The 22007-nt window shown below is 35.8% G+C and overlaps 1 protein-coding gene across 3 annotated transcripts in view; it reads left to right on the top strand.

Moving 5' to 3' along the window:
* Window positions 1–14661: 14661 nt before the first annotated feature.
* Window positions 14662–22007, top strand: part of LOC121420453 (orexin receptor type 2-like) — a 32640-nt gene continuing 25294 nt past the window's right edge. For 2 of the 3 annotated variants that reach the window (XM_041615095.1, XM_041615096.1), the window contains exons 1-3: window positions 14662–15385; window positions 16876–16910; window positions 18013–18056. The gene's annotated coding sequence lies outside the window, so the exon portion shown is untranslated. The remainder of the gene's footprint in view (window positions 15386–16875; window positions 16911–18012; window positions 18057–22007) is intronic. The other variant, XM_041615097.1, reaches the window with a different exon arrangement.

Here is a 22007-nt window from a genome sequence, read left to right as displayed (position 1 = left end):
CCGGTCTGATTCGCCGCCACAAGAAAAGAAAGAAAGAGATGGGGGTAGAGAGAGAGAGGGGGGGAAGAAAGATTGAGAGGGGGGGGGCAAAGAGACAACGAGAAAGGGTGCGAAAAGGGAAAGGGAAAGATGAACACAGATTATTTTTTTCTCAAATTTGTTTTTGTTTATTCGCTGGGGAGGAAATATTTGAAAACTGTTTAGTTTCCTGATTTTGTCAGTGTAAAATTGCTATGCAAATTAAAAAAAATTAAACCATGCCGGTAAGAAGATTAATTAAGATTGTTGTTTAAACCCGTTAATTTGACTCTTTTTTTTTAATTCAAAATAATAAGCTGTCAATCAAATAATATGAATAAAGCTTACATGTTTGTACGATTAAAGTTATTTCCCATCATTATAGTGTACTTAGAGCTCCGGTCTGGATCTTTAACATAAACATGGTGTACATCCAGACCAGGACAGCAAATTCATTCGCCAGTGCTTCGCGATCTTTTACTATTCACTTTAAATAAGATTCTCTCAAAAATACTCTTCTCCATCGAAACGGAAGTGAAAACCAATTCCGTCATGACAGAACCCATGAAAATAAAGATATGATAGTAACTGTTTATTCGCTTACGTCAACAGCCACTATTTTCAAGTGGGCCTCGTCATTTCTCGAGGGGGCTTGCGACGGTTCAGCGAAAAACTACGATTTCAATGACGGCGGAGTATGAACTTGCATTTCAATACGAGGTACCTGGTCTGTAAACCGGATATGATTATAAAGCGAGAATGTTGAGTTCGTTTAACGACAGTTTATTCGTATATTTTCGCCGAAGTTTTATGTACCTGTAATAGGCAAGTTTGGGTAAAATAACTGATTGTTTTGTGTTCAAATTACGATGTATTTCAAAATCATAACGTTTATATTGTTACATCTCACAAATAAAATGATCATCTTCTTTATTGATAATGTTTATGACCAACATCGATTCTCCTGGATAAAGGGACTTGGGCGCCCCCCATTTTTTAACACATTAAAACATGAATGAATATTATACGGTTAGGTAGGGTATGATAATAATAATAATATACAACATTTATAAAGCGTTTTATACATAAGTTTCAAAGCGCTAAGAAAGAAGAGGAGAAAAGAATACAAGATATCTCAGTAAATTAAGAACAAAGGAACTGAAAGTGAAAATAGTGTTAGTTCCAGGTTTAAAGCTATTATTCAATAAGTGTGCAGAATATACAGCAGAATTATCGCAATTTTCATGAAACCCACATGCCACACGCTTAAAACAAATCAGTCAAATTGACTAGACCAGTAGTCAGCTGGGAGCAACTGATATGGCAATCAATGATATTCAAATTTCTGACATATATTCTAGTCAGAAATAACTCTGTTCTGGTAAAATATGACTAGAAAATAGTTGAATATGACTAGAATAACAGTTGCACCCAGCTGACCCTATTAACTACTTATTTTTGACTGATTCGTTTTTAGAGTGCACTCCTCTTGATTTCTTATTTTATTTTCTCTCCATCTTTTACGTCTCCCCATGCGAAGCGCATAAGCTCTTACTTTCCTTTTAAAAAATGGAAATCGGCATTCACATAATCAAGTAATAAGCTGCGAGAAATAATCTGATAACGTAAACCTAAGTAAACGAAACAGAAAAACGAAATGTGCACAAAATTATGAAGAATATGAAGTAATTATATTGATTATATACTTTTATCATTACATTTGTCTTGTTTTCGTGCATTATATCTTCCTCCTAGCCTTTGGCCACCCTCTGACATAATCTACATTGGCTACACTTAAACTTTCTTCTCCCAATTCCTTTGTATCTGAATTTTATTTTTATATAATTTATTTGCCGTAATGGCAATTGTCATTTTATTTTCCCTTGTAATGTTTTATTTCGTCCTTCAAGTGTTAAACTTAATCTTTGGGCTGGGGAACGTTTCATGAAACTCGTTAGATGTTCTATCTGAAAAGTGTGTTTATCAGACATTTACCATAGTAACATTGCTTCTTGGCCAATCAGCATCAAGAAAATTTGTAAGATCCAACAAATTGTCCGACGAGAAACGTTAATGGATCATGGAATGCTCTTTTGTTCCGATTCCTTGTTTTATTTCCCCCTATTTCATTTCTATTTTTCGCAAGAGGCTTCTTCCCTTATCTGTCCAAATATACAAGAATTTTGGCATTGACCTTTCAAAACTCACCCCTCTTATTTTTCATAATAGTTTCACAACAACCATTTCACCCCCTACAAAAAATAAATAAAGTAGAAAGTTAGCGTATTCCCGTTTGAATCACAAATTTCCTCGTATTGCCTTCAATAATGAAAAATGCAAATAAAAGAAAAATCAACATCGAGTAGATAAATCTTAATATTTTATTTCGGAAATTTTATTAGTCATGTCGTTTCAAATCAGTTATAGTATTTATATGAGAAGGGTTCTTAACTTTCATTATAGAGTCATTTTTTTCACAATTACAATTTTGTCATAAAAGGGACCATATCACATATTAGTAATCATCAAAACGATTAATCATAATTTGAAACACGTTGAACAACTCCTGTAAAATATTGAACATGCATAGCAATAACCAAACAGATATGTTTATTTCAAAATTGTCAGGTAATGGAAAAAATTACGTTCAACCTTATTTTTGATGTCTCTGTCTCGTATAGAAAGAAAATAACGGCGAGTAAACTCCTCGGTCACTCTCGACGCGGCGGTTGAAGAGGTCTCCCGGGGAGCTCTCGGCCGGCGAATCGAGTAGGGGGCCGGTGAAGAGTGGCGTTGCGCTGACTTTTTGCGCACTCTTCCCCTCTCTTGTAATTTGCTATTGGATGTTTTTCTCGAAAGACATTTGGAGAGATGGTGAATCTTGTTGAATACCAATGAGGCAGCATTTATGAGACAAGAAACTCGAACAAAGTCGAGAGGCTCTTGTTACGGGAACGAGGGGGGATGTATCGCATTGCCAAGGGGGTGAAACCAGTCCCCTTAAAAAAAGAGGAGGGGTATAACTTCTTTTCAATATAAGTGTAGTTTACATAATTAAGAAAAGGGACATTCCCTTCCATTGAGTTCTTTATTTTATTAGATAATCGATTAAAATGCCATACATTCATCAATTTCATACAACCAATTGAATGGATAAAGTAATTCTGAATAAAGCAAATCATTTTAAAATGACAATAAATCAGTAAGACTCACAGAAAGTTACAATCATTTGATAAAGTGTTAATCACATCATGAACTCTTCTGGATGATCACAATAAAAAAAAATCGAATTTCCCTGGAGTATTTGCATATTATGTATATGCCTTATGAATGAGGTTATGGCCTACAACTTAAACTTGATTGCCATATAAAGCCATGCGACAAAGTCACATATTTTCAAATAAAAAGAATAATGACCAGCACAAATAAACAAATAATGATCTGCAAAATAAAACAATTTTAATGAACACATTCACACCAGTGATTGTCAATAATACTACTTCATTCCGGAAGTTTATCGTTTGGATAAAGGTCGCTATTGCAGGTTAGTATTCTCCTAAAAACGTGTCAACAGGTGGGCTAGGTTTCGTGATTAATAGAGGGATATGGGTCGTCAACAATAAATTGTTCTTTTCTCAGAAAACATGGAAAAGGGGAGAATGAAGTCTTCTAAAATTCTTAAGCGTACTTAATGTTTCCGGAAGAAAGGAAATGTTAAGATGACCTGTAACAACCAGACTGGACTGGTAAAAAAGTCTTGTCCTATTTTTTCTGTGACGATTAAAGCGTGGAATTCCCGACAAATGTGTCTGAGGATATGTGGGTGTTGGTGTGCCAGGGATGTGTGCGCTGTGGGTTTATGTGTTTTTGCGGGGATGTCATGTTGGTGCATGGTACATGTCATGATTTCTTACTTTTTCAGGGTCTATTTGTGAGTGTATTGCCTTTCACAAAAAGCACATTTTCGATAGAAAGTATTTCTGAGGACTGTCGGGGGATGAGGATGTAATGTATGTATTTTTTTTGGGGGGGGGGGGTTAATTTTTTGGTAAATTTTGGCTAATTCCATCATCCTTTTTATTATGTTACATCTTTATATTAATTTATTGACAAATAATATAAGTATTAATTCACTGCCCCTCCTCAAAAAAATGAAATGCCTATAGAAATTAGAATATGAAGACGTTAAGGTGTTTTGGTTTTGATGGAATCAGAATGAAATAGTAAAGGAAAATATCGTTGTGTGAGCGAACGCATGAGGAGAGTGTATGTGAGAAGGGGCAAATAATATTGTCAGGCCTATAGGCATACGTCCTGAATATGCCTATACTAAGAAGAGTTATGAACCCAAATTATGATTGAACTCTCGCGTTAAAGGTTACTATACAACTTTCTTAATGGATCATCCACGAGGCTGATCATCTTCCTATACATCAATTAATCCCGCTTGTCATACTTTACGTCTTCTAAATCCGACTTTTGTGGTCCTGGCAAACTTAAAATTTAATGGTAATACAACCAGGGATGAGGGGTGAGATACTTGCTTTACACGCTTTGACGTATAGTGCCTTTAATAAGATACGAAGCTGTCTCCAAGAGCGTTCCCGCTGCACTGATATACCATTTTGTCATTCTTTCATCCGATATCTTTTGTTCTCCTTGTTCTTGTAACCTTCGTCTTTTCCCCTCTTTATCATTTTTCTCCTGCATAATTATATTCGTTCGTATGAGTCGTAAGTCTTAATTCCCTCCTCTTTTTCTTCCTTACGTTCTCCTTTATTCTTCTATTTTTCTTCCCCATTCCTCTCCTCTGTTTATTTTTCATTCTTCCCCTTTTAAGCCATCATCATCTTCACTTCTTTTTAGTCATCCTATTTTTTTTCTTCTTCTCACTCCCCCTCCTTTCGCTTCTTTTTTCTCCGTCTTCACATTTCTTCTCCGTTATCATGGTTAAACTCTTCGTCCTTTTTTTCTACTTCCATACCAAGAAGACGGTTCAGCAAACGTGCCTTATGCGGTTTACTCTAGCCAGTAAAGATGGACATTAGCAAAATGTTCATTCCCTTAAATGCATCCAGCATACACTTTAAGTCTTTGTTCACCATTTCTTGCAAACCACATTTTCATTTGGTTGCATCTTTGAAAAGTGTTAGCATTTTCTCATCTTTAACATCTGTGGTTCGACTGTACAACGTTGAGGTCAATGCCAGGTCGCATCGAAAATCGTTTGTACAATTTCAACTATCTAATGCGGAGCGTTGCGGCCCAGTGGATTCGTCTTCTGACTTTGAAACAGAGGGTCGTGGATTCGAATCCCAGTCATGGCGTAATTTCCTTCAGCAAGAAATTCATCCACATTGTGCTGCACTCTACCCGGGTGAAGTGAATTAATTCCAGGATTGATTCCTTGAATGCATGAGCGCTGAAAGGCAGCTCGAGCTAAAGCCGGGGCAATAATAATAATAACAACGCGCCCCGGAATAGAATATTTCTAGATAGATGGCGCAATATAAATGCCTATTATTATTAATATTACAATGCTGTACGTCTCTTAAGACGTTTAAGATTAAACAGTGAGAATTAGATAGATGATTTCAACAATCGAATGCAATAAGTTAAGGGGTGACTTGAAACTATTCTTTTAACCTCGGTGATACATAGGATCATGATTCGTGCCTATAAAGATAAACTTCAACTTAAGTTTGCATGTACAATGCATAATTCAATTGATTAATAATTCGAATACGAAAGGAACTAGTAAGAGGTGAATTCACTCTAAACTTCAGTACCATCAATTCATAACATCATTTGAAAATCGTGGGTGAAGCAGCTAGTTTGTCACGTGGAAAGAATGACAGAATATACTACGCTTTGCCATTTTTATGCGTCCAGATTTTCAAATTTCTATTGTGCGATGCACGATATTACTTAATAGCAATAGTAATACTAAACAAATTCTTATATAGCGATCAGTGAATTTAAACGGCTCTATGCGCTTTATATGATTATACAGCTCTTTTCAATATTACACTATGACAAAAATTGATATGGTTTTAGGGGCCTTTGTTCTCATTCAAGGTAAAATCAATTTACGAGGGTGGAATGAATACAAGATATTAAACACGCATCTCCTTTTCTATAGGATTTTGAAAAAAATATATATCATGCCCCAATATTTTGTTCATGCAGATTCGCTCGCAATTACTGTATATCGCTTGTAAGGTCTAAATAATGTCAATGTATATTCATAAAGAAGACATTTGCATTAAATTCACTTTGGAGAAAAATATTATCAAGCGGAAAAGAGAGGCAAAATGAATCGTATAGGCAGTCAGAAGAAAGTGAAGTTGTAGGTGTTATAATATAGGTAATGCTGCTTGATTGATTAAATGTATTATTTTTCATTTCAAAGTCAAACAAATTAACTAAAAAAGTACAAAGCAGAATTGAAATTACAAAAAAAAGAAAGTGGGAACTCGCTGGAATTAGACAGGTAATTATTAACGAAGTTTAAAAAAAGGGCAAAAATGCAAACTTGCCCAACCAATGTTGGTGTCCACTGTATGTTGAATTTCTTTAAAGTGTCATGTTGGCATCACACATCACACCGTGTTTGTAGTGAATATGATACCACTCCTAGGCATATGCTATCTTGACTCGGACTATTTTTACATGCTAACACTCCCTTTATCAAAAATTTATTCATTTCAGCTGAATACAGTCCGTTAAATTATAGGGTTAACGAGAATACCATTAATTATCGGGATAATAGGTTCCGCTGAGAATAACGTCTCTCATTTGTCTATATGTCATCAGAAATTTGAGTTCCGTAAAAGCTTATGAACGGGATGCAATTAATGACCCCACAATCATTAAACTAGTTTGAAAGACGAGTGATATTCCCTTTGGGATTGATTTAAAAACGCAAAATAGAATATCCCCCAATTATCATGGACTTTGATTTTATCCTAATCTTTTCAGGAGACAGGACGGTTGGAAGAAGGAAATTAATGGTTATGATTATGACGGATGATTTTTACATAAGACATGTAAGAAGTTGCTTTGTTTTGTGTTCGTTTGTATGTTTGGGGATGTCTTTTATCAATTATTAATGAATGAAAGGATTCGGTTATTAATTCGTTCTCTTTAATTGTCTTTTTATTCTAATTTCATTTTAAAGTTTTATTTATTAAATCATTTGTACACTCTGAAAATTGTTCGGAAAAAAGCCCAACATTTACCGACCCTTGGCAACGTACTTCCTCACAAATTATTGGTTAAAATCTGCCCAAATTGGGTAATGAAACTAATAATTGGGTGGCGAATTTGCTCAAATGGTCAAATGGACAATAATTGACATTACCACATTTAGCAAAAATATATATATATTTGCTAATAGTGGTAATATATGAATATATATGTTAATTATTGTCCATTTGACCATTTGAGCAAATTCGTCACCCAATTACTATATATATAAAAAACCACTATAGCAATACATTACCCAACACAGTGCACAGTATATTGCCCAACATTATATGCATTTTAATGGGGGGAACTTGGATTTGAGCTACAGGCTTCTTGCACTTCTTGACCCATAGTCGACAACTGATACTTCTCTACCAATTGTGTCTGCAATAAGGGCTATTTTGTACATTTAGAAATCTTGGGGCTGGTAATTCATTGGGATATCCAAGCACGATATGTTCATTCGGCAAACAAAACATTGGATTGAATGCAAATAAATATAAATGTATAAATAATCACTCTGTCTTTCATCTTCAGCATTTCAATATTCTTTATATCTAACTTTTAGAGGGGTCCACATTCTACAAGCTTTGCTTTTCAGTGGTCCCCTCCATTCTTCTCATGATATATAATTAGACTGATTTAATTACATTTATTTATATTGATGATATCGATTAAAATTTGACATGCATGTTAATTTCTATTTGAATCACTTATTGAATATGTATATCATTTCTTCAATGTTAAATTTTGTTCATGCTTTTACTTATTAATTGAATTAATTTATATTGTACTTATTTGTATTATGTTAAAGAATGGAAAATAAATTGAATTGAATAGAAGTATTGATTTTTTTCTCAAACAAACAGCCTTCTTTATTTTCATGAAAACAATTTTTATTTGTATAATTACAATAATCAGTCAATAAGAGTATGTTGATTTGATATACATATAACGCTCTCATCTGTCAGATTTGACACTCCTGGCGATTCATAAAATCATGGGTTGCAAATATTAAAGGGTAGAATAATCACCACCACAAAAAAAACAGAATAATTATGATTAAGATAAGGAATGAATATTTCATTTTGGTGTTTTCTCCATTTATTTGAATCGTAAGATTTGACCGGGAATTGCAGCAATTTGAATTCCCAAGAGAAGTCATTAGAATGTGAGAATCTTATGATAATTGATATTGATTTTACCATAATAACTGAAGGTGAATTGTTTCTGAAAACCCGCTTTGTCGGTTCATTAAGGAAATGCTTGGAATCTCGAAGGGAGGTTTCATGATTTAATTCAATGGCATTTATTCCCAGTGGACAAATCATTGTGACAAAGTAAGTTCAGGGTACTTTTACGGTGGTATCACGTGGTACGATGGCGGAGAAAATAAGAGAAAGAAAGAGAGTGAGAGCAAGAGGACGAGAAGGGGGTTTGGAGCCTGAGGGCATGTGAGGGTGTGTTTGTATGTGAGAAAATGAAAGGGGTAGAGGGGGTTGGGGAAGAGAGACAGGGAGAAACACACTGGGTGAGAGAGAGAAGGAGAGAGGGAGGGGAGGGGGAAAAGAGTTACTGAGACCGTAGAGATGCATGGTGAGATGATGTTCGGGTGTGTGTATGCGTGGATGTGAATGTGTATGACTTGTGCGTGAGGGTTTGTGTAAATGTCTGTCTTATGGTGTGTACGGGTGTGTGTGTCTGTGTGTGTGTGTGAGAGAGGGGGGGGAGGGGAGAGAGAGAGAGGGGGTGGATTGAGAGTAGGAAGGGTGATAGCAGATGAGTGAGAGAGAAAGATAGAACTTTATATACACAAGTCATGGTACAGCTACGCTTGGATATGGAAGAAAATAATGTATAAGTGTGAGCGAAATAGACGCATCAATTGGAGGAGGAATTGAAATCGAAAATGTCGTGACAAGAGGAGATATAAAGTCGTAGAGAGAGAGAGAGATGGAATTGGAAAACGTCCGTTCGTAATCAAGAGTTCAATCGCCTCTCGCAACGTAAGATTCGATTTCTACTCTTCGGTCCGTCATCAAACCATAAATGTAATATGAATTTATGAACATATTCCTGCACTTTAAATTTAGTTTATTCACATGGGATTAAGTGAACTTTAAGTTTTATTGAAATTTTCTCTATTAATCCTAAAGATGAAAGGGAAGGTTTACTCATTATCTGGAAATAAACTAGGCTAAAGGCCGAATGATTGCACAGAAATTAATTAAAGGTTAACATTTGGGCTTCTTGCGTAATAAATCAGTAGCGTGTTACTTTGTTTTGAGTCTAAAGATTTTCTCCGAATACTCTTGCAATCAATCGATTTTAAATTTGCTATTTAATAAAAGTATCGACCTGAATTGTTTTGCCAAAATTCTGGCATTATAAGTAAAAGAAAGATGAAGAAATGCATTTTGAACTGGAAATTAAAATTTGCGCATTATTTGTTTTTAAAATGTTTAAGCTCTAAAATATCAAAAATACAATGTGCGCATTAATATATATATTGAAATTTCTTGTAATTTGTCGTAAGATGTGATCTTAAAATGAATTGTAAAATTAATGAGCTGTTATAACATAAAGAGATAGTTCCCAGAAAATCAAAGACAAACTAGACATGTGCTTCAAATGAGGCTCAAATACAAAAATGCTGATTTCCACTTTATGGAACATATTACAAGGAAACTACAAAAACCAATTTCTAACATGTATTACGGATATGCGATGTATGTGGACAAAGGTTTAGAAGGGAAGGGGAGCTGGAGGGGAACTGCACCCCGTACTCTTGAGGCAAGGGGCACGCTACCCGTGCAAGCAGTGACACCAGTCAATTTGGCGAAAGCGTCAATACTTGTGCAACACTTTAGAAGTGTTCACCGCTACCTGATTAGATTAGAAGCTTCGATTGAGAAATATGGCGTGTGCATGGAAAAGACACCATCACTATCAAAATATGAAAATTAATTTTCAAGGAAGCTCTATTACGACACCATGTATATTTCATATCAAGATGTGACAGACTGGGATTGTTGATGTAATTTTACCTGTCCACACCCTCCGAAGCTCGCACGTGGACTATGTTTAAAACAAAAATCACGAGGTCCCTTTTTCAGCTTCTATATAATGAAAAAGGATAATGCACCAAATCATAATCAGAAAATGATCTAAACGAACATTTATATGATTGAAAAATCTTGAAATAGTGTTATCATTTCCTGGCATGATTTTTCTAAACGTTCGCGGAATGCTTTTACTAACACTGGCAATATGCTATACAGGATAGACAACTCTCCATAGAAAATTGGAAACTAAGAGTTAAAGAGAAAACAGCTCAGACTGGAAAAAAAATGAAAATAAATTTAGAGGAGTTTCCATCATGACACCATATTTGATATATCTACATACATACATCTACATTTGATATATCTATACAAGCATGGTGGTAACGCTCTTGGCATGGATGGTACACTGGAATTGGTGTGTTTTAGGAGCACTACCAAATATGTCTTTGCTGACTTCTTGAAAGACCTTGCCGGAAGAATTCGGGTATTGGTGCTCTTTCTATAATTCTAGGGTTAAGGGTTAGATTGTAAGGCGGAGATTCATATGTATATATTGTTCTCTTCATCCATTTTTTCACAAAATATTTAAATAAAAGAGTTGCCAAAGCTGTTGTTCTAGTATAATTTCTCACATTTATATAAACTCCATTTAATGGACTATCTTTATGACTGAAAAGCGGTATGGGGTTCTTAATTCTCACTCAAAAACACTTATGTGTTCTAAAAGGAAAAAGAAAAACAGAGTAAAAATCAAAAGGAAAAAAACAACGCCCTCAGCGGCGTAATACTGACAAAAATGCCCATTCTGCTAAACATGCTTTGGATCTCGAGGGAGGCTGTACATGGCTAACCTTTACCGCTATGTTCTCAAGGCTTCTTGAAGAGAACTCGGGTATGGACGCACTGTTAATTCTAGAGTGGGTCTCTGCATGTCACGCCACCATGGCCAGGTGTGTGGGTGGAGTAAAGTTCAAAGACGTGGGTATAAGCTAGCAAGCTAGCCAGGATGCGTGGAATAGTGTGTTGTGTATTGTCATGATTGTTGGATCGCGTTAATTATGCATGCCTCTTTTGTTTTAAAAAAAAACACCCACTTTCTGTTTCCTCCTGTAACAAATGGCTAATCTATTTTAATGACGAATTATGTGGAGTGATACTTTGGTTGTAATATTTCAAGAGAGAGCCGATAATGATTCATTAGGTATTAACAATTTATTATTATTCATAATTATTTCGAAGCTTATTCATCATTTCCTTCTTCTATTTCTCCATTAACTTTACAGAATGTTACTTTTTTATTTAGTTTATCATAGGCATCTTTTTCCTTCTCATGTTCATCTCCTGTTACACTTCTCTGTTTTGTCCTTGATTTAGTTTTTCTATCATTTATCCTTCTCCTCTTATACTTTTATCACATTTTTTTTCATTTACTTCCTCTTCTGCTTATTTTTGCATTTCCTTCTCGTTCTCTTTCTTCTGCTTATTTTTGCATTTCCTTCTCGTTCTCTTTCTTCTTCTTCTTTTTCTTTTAACAGTCTTCTTAATTGTCCTTCTTCTCTTCCTCTTCTTTTTTTTCTTTTTACAGTCTTCTTATTTCTCCTCCTTTTTTCTTCTTCTTGTTTTCTTCTTCCTCTTTTCCCTCTTTCTCTTCCTCTTCTTTTGATATTCTTTCTCTTCTTCTTGTCCTTGTATACTGCCTGTCCTCTCCTTGAAACTTTTTTGTTTATTTTAAAATCGACGAGTTATGTACTTCCTGTATCCAAACTTTGCTTAGTTGTATAGTTAACTACGGATTAAAAGGTATCAATAAAATATACCAGGAAAAGAAATTTCCCTTCCCCCTCTCTATCCTATTTTATTTGGATAGACAACTTCGTGAACTTATAAACGAAAAAGAATGAGTAATGAAGCTAAGGATCATTTCATTCCATTCATTCGTTCTTATCACTGGTGAGGGAGCAGGCACAACGGCGAAATCGACTGAAGACCGTCCAAAACTATTACGTTACGACCAATTGCAGACCATCTATCGTTTAGGAATCGTATCGTTGGTGTGACTGTAACCTTATGGATAATCTAGCGACTAATATGCGGAACGACAGAGAAAGGAACACGATTATGATACAGTCACACCCAACGTGAAACGTGGAACCTACATCGGCCCGATCAAAGGATAATGCGTTATTCTAAATGGTATTACCGCCGATCGATTCGGAGTCGGTCTCGCTGTTGAGACTAGAGCATTAATTCGACTGTAGTAAGATTGATTTTCATGTCAAGTTACAATTTGACAAATGAAAAATGATTATTTCTGTAATTATTTATCAATCAGCGATGGCGTCATTGTTGTCAATGGGAAGAAGCGAATGGTCACTTCATCATCTACCGGTACCGAAATTTTCACTACTTTACAATTATTTGTTTGGTTGTTTTTATTTTCTTAAATCGTGCTTTATTAATTCAGTGACCACAGTCTATTGGTCAAGTTGAAAAAGCCAAGGCCAATGTCATTTTTCATCACTTGAAACAAACTTGTTTCACCTTTAAAAAAAACAGGGTGAAAATAACACATGTTCTATGTTGGTTGACATTTCTCTTTGTTTGTACTAATTTTGTATTTGTACAGTAACTGTTTCATTTAAAAAAAGATGATTGCAGCAATAATCTTTGTTTTATAAATAAAACAAACGACTCCAAACCAACCGAAGATTTGTCCATAATGATAACGTACTTTTGTAACCTTGATTTTCACTATCTGCTTAGATGCAATTTATCTCCGATGTTATTTTCTAAAATGTTATTTGTCTTTGTATAATATATAGTCAACTGCAATTAAGTTGTTTTGTTATTTTCTATGACATTGTTTATAGATTTATTATTGTATGCATTTGAAGGAACGAAAAATAAAGACAATTGCAGAAAAGTAAAGAATTTTGTGATCAGTATAGAGTCCGCTTCTATGGTGTGACTGTTTCGTATCTATTGAAGTCGTCACATAACCTTGCCTCTAATATTTACTAACAAAGTTACCTGGATGTCCTTGTTTCGAGGGATGCACATACATACCAACATTAACACCATTACTATACCCTCGTCTCAGCCTCTGACATCATTCTTTGATCATTAATCTGTAATTATCAACATTATGCATACGTAGTATCTCCATGAAGCCTAATTTCTTCTGATTATTATATCTCATGAGCTTCGATTGGGGATACCGGTCCTTCAAGCATAATATAACAATACGATAACATACCTATACAATTTGGGATGGACGATGAACAATGTATAATAATGAATAATGTTGATATAATATTATCTCTCTTTTGTTTTTTGTATTTTTTTGCAAACATTACTTTGGATATTTGGATCAATTTGCATTTATTATTGACATGACTGAAATATATACTTCATTATGAGGACAATGTTACATTTTGTTAAGCTTTGTATTAATACTGCAGAAGAAAATATAAACAGTTCAATGTCATTAAAGCAAACTTGAACAATCAAACCCTGTTTTATTTTGGAAGGTGAATAATAGGAGATATTTTTGTTCCATATCAGAGATTACTGAGCAAAAATAGCATTATCGTCACAAGCCCAATATTATGATTTTTTCTACATCACTTACTGTCGGTAAATGGTTTGACTTCTCTAATTCCCCTCATTCTCTTTTCATTTTCTTTCTCTCCCTCTATCTATTTTTTCTTCCCCTTTCCCCTAGGTTCAGCTACTACCTCCTCTGCATCATCCACCCTTTTGTTCGTACATTTCAAGATAGATTCTTATTCTTTAAAAGACTTTATATCCCCGTCCATGACATTGCTTCTTAGTTTTGCAGTCTATTTTACACCCTTATACTCTTGTCATCATTCTTCATTTTTTCTCCATCTTCCTCTTCGACCCTCTCCACCTCCTTTCGCTTCCCTTCTTCCACTTCCTCGAGAAGCCATAATTAAATTGATGGACCTAACTTCTGGACGTGTGATGTCGCGCATGCGCACTAGCCCAAAAGCTCACGTAGATACATCGCCTGTGATACTTTTTCTTCGGGGCATGCGTGTCTACCTATATCATCACAGCGATGCCTAAACTTACCCACCATAAATTCAGCTCGCTCCTCAGAGAAAGTTTCGGTTTGTACGACAGCGGGTCGGCTGCGATAGATACCAGCGTAGAAGAGATTCCCGCGCCAGGCACCTACCTTAATGCCACGTTCACATCTACGTTAGATGGCATGGCGTGATTTTGTTTGTTTATTCTATTCTGTTTTACGAGAGGTAAACGGAAACTTAATCCGTTCTTATGTGTATTCGAACTCTCTATTTCTAATATAGACTTTTTCTCACCATTTCATCACGCTTCTTCATTTCTCTAATTGAATCTTCAATAATGCTTTGGTAGACGATTGTATTCTTACAACCGTCTAAACAAATTCTATCGACAAAAGCTTTGTGTTATCAGGTGGAGAAGTGGAAGATTAAACAATATTAAATGGACAGTGGATCATTAAGCGGCGATTCACATTTCTTTTTATTACTGTTGACTTTATATCACAATGACAATTAGCTTCTAGATATCACACCTTGGGTATTTGCGTTTCCCGGTTGATAATTGAGTGTATAGTTATAGAGAGTGTATGGGATAAGTTTCGGGACCGCAAATCTCCCAGGTTCTTCACGCGAATCTCCGCACCTCTGTACCCTTCCCTTCGAAGCTGACGCATCGTTTGTGCATACGCTGAATTAAGAGCGTGTCTCGGCGCTTCTTAATTTCTCCCCCGATTCTGTTTCGCGTGTACACCCGACAACCGGTTAAGTCCGGGCGATCTCGTTAATCAAAATTGAAGCTCAGACGGTTTTTGGCGGTAAGCTCTTCACGCCACGCGGACTTATTTGCTCGTGAAAAGCAAACATGAGAACATGAAAGCCTGACACGGGATGATGCGATAGCCGTGTTTTATCTTCATCAAGTTCGTGTATCGAAGAAAAACAACAAACAACCTTCGATCACCTTGCCATTGGAATGTCCGCAACCTACGTACACGTTGAAAGGTAATGTAGCAAAGTGTTTAATTTCCCCCCTTTTCAATGTCATTATCTTCTTTATGTTTCTTGTCACATTAAAAACTAACATTAGTAAGATTTTTTAGCTCAATTTGAGGGAAGGGTAAAGTTTTGATGACATTGGAAGTTTCCAACTTTCGACAGAATTCACTTTCGTTGAGGCAAGTCTTTCACAAGAATTGTAATCTGTTTGGACTAACCCCAGAGTTGGCAATTGATCAAGATAAGGTGCTTCAGATATGACCTGTGGCCAATCTTGATTTGCTATGAATAAAACTAATTACATTTCTTTCATGTCCTTGTAACATCTGCCATAGCTTTTCATTGATGGAATGCATTGTAGTCGGGCACCAAAAACGGTTTCGTTGCGATAGAGTATAAAGTTTCATGATTTATAGTTTTGCTATAATTCGTCAGTAAACATGGTAAACTGATTTTTGTTTGTCTTTATTATAAAGACACACAAGAAAAACTGTTTTTTAGAATTCAATCGTATTATCTTGTCATTTGTGGACTGCTAAAAACGCCAAATCACATCTTTACATCATATTAAGGCAAATGATTCAATCACACCATTTAAAGATACATTTTGTGCAAACAACTTTTCGTGGAAAGGGTTGCTATATCCATATGACAGTTAACCTGTTGACTACGGATTTGTGTCATTCCAATAGGCTTCATACAGGAACCACCTGGTTCCAGTAGTCAATGAGCTGAATTGAAAAATTAACAAAGCATTCATTAGCGATATGCCTTGACCACTACAATTTTGCTGAATTATTTGGTTTGGTTATTATTACATCACCTAACCAATGTTTACCATTAAAAGGGGTAAACTAACCAAAGTGTAAAGGCTTTCGAAAAGGTTATTAAAAAAAACAAGTGGATTACGTACTACATAACGTCACACATGTCACATTCACAAGAGAGCTGGTTAGTTTTTGTGCAAAGGTTGCCCATTCGGTGATAAAGTTTAGAATAGTTGACGTCATAACATGTTTACAATCTTTTGCCATTTATCCCGACAGGCTTTTTTTATCAAACCACTACTGACTATTTAGAATTGATTGATCTACTATTTTTCTTTGTTTGCTGATTTACTCTCTCTATATATCCTTATTCTTTCAACAACAAAACAAATGTCACGTAAAATGTGCGTCATCAAGGGAGAGCTTAAAATGTGAGTGGACTTAAACATTATGACGTAATCATGGATATTGAAGTTTCCAAGTTTCCGACGGTTTTGGCAGGTTTCGTAGGGTCATTGACATTATTTGGTCACACCTGTACCTGCAAGTGTACATGCCGAGGCATATGAGGCAAGCAGCTTCATTATTTAATCATTTTTAAAATCAATTACAGAAATCACATTTCTTCATATCAAAATATCATTCTGTGTTATCAAAAGGCAATTGACTTGCTTTTTATCAGTTATAGATTTATTCGTTTATTCATATTTTCTCCCTTCCCCCGACCAGACGAGTCCATGTGCAAGTCTTTTTTCTCTATTAAGGTAAGTAACAAATCTGAAACAGTGATACATTTGCCATTCTGTATAGATAGATAAACATATACAGTATATATATATATATATATATATGCATGTAATATATATATATATATATATATATATATATGTGTGTGTGTGTATATAGATGTGTGTGAAGCTATACATGTACAACAGCTTTGGCAACTCTTTTATTTTATTTTAAATATTAAGGGTAAGGGTAGATTGCTCTGGGGAACCTTGAATTTAAGCATCTCCTGTATTGTTCTCTTCATCCGTTTCTTTACACAATATATATGTATATAAGAGTGTGTGGGTGTGTGTGTATGTATGCATGTATATATGTATATATAAATATATTATGGTGACATATAACAACCATTTTCAAACAAAATTAGTCATTGCTTCATATACTGTTCAATGATGTCGCAATGAGTAGAAAGATAAATTTGATTGGTGAACACCCGTCATTTCCAGCGGTTTTTCCTCGGATGATGTCGATTTACATTTTGCCGACAATGTTATGTAAAACTACGGGGTTACCTGGACAGGGAGTACGTGTGTTTTTGGAGTGTGATTTAAGACTTACGTCAAAACACTAGAAAGCAAGGTGTTTACAATCGATGCCACTATGGAATGACTTTCACTATTAGCAAGATTGATACTCCATTTATTACTATGTTGTGGAATGCCTTTCTACATCCCCGATTGAGATCCAAGAGGAAATAAAATAGACCCCATCCCTAAGCCTGCTCACCCTTGCCGGTCAAGTTTACCGGCAACTCTTATCTGCCAATCTTGTTCCGCGTTTCCTATTCATATTCAAATTCCTATTTGCCTCTAAACATGCACACACAAAATTCAAATCATCCCAATTATGCCCCTTCCCCCACTCCCCCTTCTCTCCCTTGCTTCCCTCCCACCCTCTATCCCCCTCCCTTCCCTGCCCCTGTCTCTCTCGTAACATATTCTCAAAAAGTCTGCGTGTGCATTTAACTAATCATCGGACACATTATTCTATTTCGCCTATAAATGAAAAAGTGATATATTATTCAGTAAATATTGTAAAGTACCAACTATCGCGATTATAACATATTACATTACGCAGGTCCCCCTGGTAGAGCAATTTCCTAACTGAGCTGACTACCCTGGGTAAGTTAACATTATTTTTTAATTATTAATGGAATCAATCGATGTTACAATTTTTTTTTTGGGGGGGGGGGGGCAGCACTCTCTGTAGAAAAATAGTATTTTAGACTTTAACATTACTCTTATTCTGGTCTAACCTCTAACCTTAATCAATATCTCTTTCATTTTCCTGCTTTTATTAAACTAACTTATATTAGAGCAACCTTTAACGGGTTGTTTTCTTTAGTATGCAATTGACATTATTGAGAACTCAAAACGGGTTTGCAGAGATGGCTTGCACGATAAAGCCAGTACATGGGCAATTTAAATTTCAAAAAGCCCTATTGATTCACGATTTGCGGTCAGTCAAGATGGGGGTGCAATGCGGGGGCAGCTTGTACCTTATAACTCGATCAATGAAAAGTCCTTAATCGTCTTGGCTACAATGATTGAACACTTCACTTTCACCTCCTTACACGAATGTGTCATGTAAACCGAGATCCGGAGAATTAGCAGGGATTCCCACACGAAAGTGTCCATTAATGTCAAAGACTACTGTTCCCTATTGTAGCATTTACTTCATTGTTTATAGCCATATTTTCTTTTTCTGACGGGGGCGTTAAAGGCGCAGCATAGATGGGGGCATTATTGGGAGACCGAGCATCAAATAGGTATTTTTATGACATTTAATATTGAATTTGGACAACTTAAGGCCCATTTCATACACATGAAGGCTTATAATAAAAGCAACCTTTCCATTATGATGCAACTTTCACCATGTTGCCAGGGTATTAACAATAATTGCAAGATTTTCATAAAATTCCTTAATCAAGCTGACCTCTAGTAATCAATCTTATGAACCTCCTTGTTAAAAAAAAGACTCTAAATATTTACAGCACGGGGATAGGACTCCGTGTCATACCCCTCGGTGCGAACGGCCATACCGTAGGAAAAAATAATAAATTCAATTCATCCTTCGCATCGCATTCTCTCATAATTATATTGAAAGAAGTCACAGTTATAAAATATTGTGAATAAAGTAATATTGTGAACCTTTCTTCATCAATGGGTACCTCACAATGTCTCAAATGAGTGTTGAGAAACTATGTAAAGGGCATGAAAATGTAAAAATGAGACCATCTTTACTCTTAGAAATGTTGGGCAACAACATTGGTTAAAACTTTCTCAAGTAGTTTAAAACCAATAAAGAAAATGTGTGCTTTGGATGAAAACTACACAGTATTGGTTGAAAACTACCCAGAGTTTGATATTTTTAAAAACCAATTATTGTGTGGACAGTATGTGCCCACCATTAATTTTTAAGAGTGTATACAATATGTAGTTTGTACGGGATTATTAAATTGAAAGTCTATCTCAACATAAACTGGCTTTGAATGAATCGAGAACATTCAAACAAGCATATAATGCTGAAAAGTATAATAAGCACTTATGACATTCCAAAGACTCGATTATGTATTATTAGTCAAATTGGCAATATCTGCTCCTTTGACCACCCCCACCCCCCCCCCCCCCCGATATGCGCCTAATATCATACCGGTAAATGTTAAGTAAAAAAATGTAACCTTGATTCTAGAACCTTCCACATTTCCATACGAATAATGTTACACAGCGGTTTAATCTGACATCAAAAATAGTTAAGCGGCGTATAAGTAGGCCTATATATCATGTTCATCGTAAGCGGGCCGTGAAGGAGAAACATGTTTTCTTGCTGATTTGGGCTTTTGTTTTCCTTGTTTGAGCCGCAAAACCGCTCTTCCGATGATACGTCCTGTTCTTTGCGGATGAGCTTTTTTCACACCTTTTGCTTTTCCGAAACTTGCAGTTTTTGACCAAAATATTCAAAAGAATCCATGTTTTGGTTGGGTTGTTTTAAACACGGGATAATTTGGCTTCAAATAGGCCTACCTGTATATCACCAAACTGAAAATTCGAGTAGAAGATTTAGAGAGCTGCAGAGCATTGATGAAATGAAAAATGTCACATTGTATTTACATTGTTTATACATGTACAGTGTGTTCACAGTGTATTTACAGTGTGTCAACAGTGTGTTTACAGTGTATTTACAGTGTGTCAACAGTGTGTTCACAGTGTATTTACAGTGTATTCACAGTGTATTCACAGTGTATTCATAGTATATTTAGAGTGTGTTTACAGTGTGCACACAGTTTATACACAGTGTGTTAACAGTGTGTTCACAGTGCATTTACAGTGTGTTAACAGTGTATTCATAGTATATTTACAGTGTGTTTACAGTGTGTACACAGTTTATACACAATGTGTTAACAGTGTGTTCACAGTGTATTTACAGTGTGTTCACAGTGTATTCACAGTATATTTACTGTGTGTTGACAGTGTGTACACAGTTTATACACAGTGTGTTAACAGTGTAATCACAGTGTATTTACTGTATGTTTACTGTGTGTTGACAGTGTGTACACAATGTATACACGGTATCTTTACAGTGTGCTAACAGTGTGTTCACAGTGTGTTCACAGTGTATGCACAGTGTGTTTACCTTTTGATAATAATGTGTTGACAATGTGTTTAAAGTGTGTTTTCAGTATACAGTGTGTTCACAGCGTTTTAAAGTGTGTTACCAGATCATTCACGCTGTGTACTCACAGCCTGTTCATAATGTGTTCATAGTGTGTTCATAGTGTGTTCACAGTGTATTCACAGGGTGTTTACAGTGTGTTCATAGTGTGTTCAAAGCTTATTTACAATGTGTTCACATCGTGGGGGATATGAAGATTCGATTCCACGCTGTGGGCACCTCAACTTGGTGAGTGTTCACAGTTATTCAACACAGTGGAGCAGAGGCGTCGATTATGGGGGGGCAGGGGGGGGCGATCGCCCCACCAATGAAAATATTGGGGGGGCAAACATATCATTTTGCCCCCCCAATAATTCCGCATGTGCTAAAAATAAAATAAGATTGTAATGTTACACAGAAATCAGCAAGCGAGATTGAGATACACAACTCGTTCTTCGTCTAAAATCGTGCTCAAAATGTCCACTTTTCAGATGGGAATATCAAAAAATTTCAGCTCGCGCTTCGCGCTCGCATCATTTTTGTAACAAAAACCCATACTTTCCATGATTAAATAGGTGAATATGGTCCCGTTGTTAGTTCTAAACCTCAAAAGAACTCCCACTTCGATTTGCAATAATCTTTTGTTGGATATATATATCTTGTTCTTTATTAAAACGTCCATTAAACTCATTTTTTTTTTCAGATCGAAATATCAAAATTTTCAGCTCGCGCTTCGCGCTCGCATTAATCTGCTGGTGCATGAGATATATATATATATATGTATAAATATATATGTGTGTGTGTGTGTGTGTGTGTATATATATACATATATATATGTACACATATATATAGGTATATGTGTGTGCTTGTGTGATCGAGCGCCTTTGGAAAATTGATTCATGATTTTGCCCCCAAATCTGAGAATGGATCGACGCCCTGCAGTGGAGCTTGTTAAGATGTGATTTCCATTGTTAGAATACTCGAATTGAACAGTGTGAAGATAATTTCACAGTGTATCCAACACTGTGAACACACTGTTGGGCATACTGTAGGTGCACTGTGATCTTTCCAGCGGAAAAGTCTTTTAAATACCAAGTGACCGATGATGATTACGCACAACTCCCAGGTGATTGTAACAGCCGTTAACCAGAAAAGTCTCGCCATGGAAAATAAGGCGAAATGTGTGGGACGAACTGGCTTTTTTTCCTCCCCTCACTATTTTCGTTTTGTTTTGTGTTGGAAGTGCAAGTGCTGTCCATTCCCACACTCCCTTCTTCTTTCGTCGTCTTTTTTTCGTTGGCAGCTTAAAGGCCACTGTTGCTTTTTTGTGGTGGCTTTTGTTTCATCATATTTATTTCATATCGTTATACCGTTTACTCTCCCTCCTTTTCTTTTCCTCTCCTATTCAGCATGTCCATTCC

The sequence above is a fragment of the Lytechinus variegatus genome, chromosome 8 (genome assembly GCF_018143015.1).
Source record: "Lytechinus variegatus isolate NC3 chromosome 8, Lvar_3.0, whole genome shotgun sequence".
Lineage (NCBI taxonomy): Eukaryota > Metazoa > Echinodermata > Echinoidea > Temnopleuroida > Toxopneustidae > Lytechinus > Lytechinus variegatus.
The sequence above is the reverse complement of the archived record's forward strand: the minus strand, read 5'-3'. Positions and strand labels throughout refer to the sequence as shown.